The following is a 1,445-nucleotide window of genomic DNA, read 5'->3' on the forward strand; positions in this document are numbered from 1 at the left end:
ATGCATTGCAAAAAAGTATGTAACCTACATAATCTAAATGGTGTTCGTAGCACAACAAATTGATAGTCTCTGGGGATCGACTTTGTTCAAATTCCTGATCATCCTAAATTTTTTGTTTTAAAAAATCTTGAAATGATATTGTTTTAATAAGAAAAAAAAAACAAGTTCTTCCGCTTACTAGACATTATGTTATAGAATCATCTAGTTGATTCTCTAAGCTAAATCGATTCTTATAAATGTAGTTCAAAATTGATTTGAATATTGTATTAGTTTGAACATCTTCTCGAGTTTGGATGCTTTGCTATTTTATTCTTGATGAACCATGATTTATTAATATTTTTTAATATTTATTAGAAAAATATTTATTTTTGGCACAAACCCATGATGGGCTTCGAGAAAGTATTTTGATTTTAATTATAGTTATAGGCCTAATTATTGACCCACATCAAGCGTTTTTTGTGCTCAGGCAACGAGCCTGAGCCTAGGTGTTGGGCTCAAGCCCAGCTACTAGGCATGTACCTAGACCCGGGGGATTTAGCCTCAATTTTGAGCTTAATAACATGGTCAAATGTTCATAAGCATAATGAGTGTCCTAAACCCAATCACTTTAGTCCCTCATTAATGCATGTATATGAGATATTTGTTTCTCATTGACATTTTTATAAGGGATATTTGTCCTTCATTATTGTTATCATGGTAAAATGACTTTTCAACCTTGTTACTCAGAAAAAAAAAAAAAACAAATTTAATGAGTTACAAATACCCACTAAACTACCTAGGTAAAATGATTTACAATTTACATTAAAAAACACACATATATCCCAAACAAGAACAAACAATATTTTCTTAGAATTTCATACTCTTTATCATATTTATATATTACTCTTTTCCTTTTCCTCTATAAGATTACAAACTTGATCATCTAATAGTCCTCGAATCCCCCCTAAAAAAGACTTGTGAATCAAATTTGACAGAAAAAAAACAACATGGGTATTTCTTTTAATTAAAACAACATGGATCGAATTTGACAAAAAAACATGTGTGAGCTTGCCCTTCGAGGGCTATGCATGTGTGAGCTTGGCCTTCGAGGGCTATGCATGTTTGGCTTGTTTCTTAGATGTTTCTTTAATTTTTTTGACAAAATATCTTTGAATTAATTTATTAAAATAATATTTTAATGATTATATAATCATTTCATTGTTTTAAAGAAGATATTAAGTATTTTTATGATGATATTATCGATTGCTTTATTAATAATTATGTATTAGCATAATAATTTATTTTTAAAAAATAATTCTCTCATTAATATTAAATGAGAATAAAAAAAATATTTTTTATATAATTTTCTCAAATTTAATTTTCTTATATTGGTATGTAAAAATGATCAATCAATAATTATTTAATTGAAACTTGCTTTTATGACCCAAACAAGTTTTCACTAGGAA

Source organism: Populus trichocarpa, chromosome 2, assembly GCF_000002775.5.
Source record: "Populus trichocarpa isolate Nisqually-1 chromosome 2, P.trichocarpa_v4.1, whole genome shotgun sequence".
Classification (NCBI taxonomy): Eukaryota; Viridiplantae; Streptophyta; class Magnoliopsida; order Malpighiales; family Salicaceae; genus Populus; species Populus trichocarpa.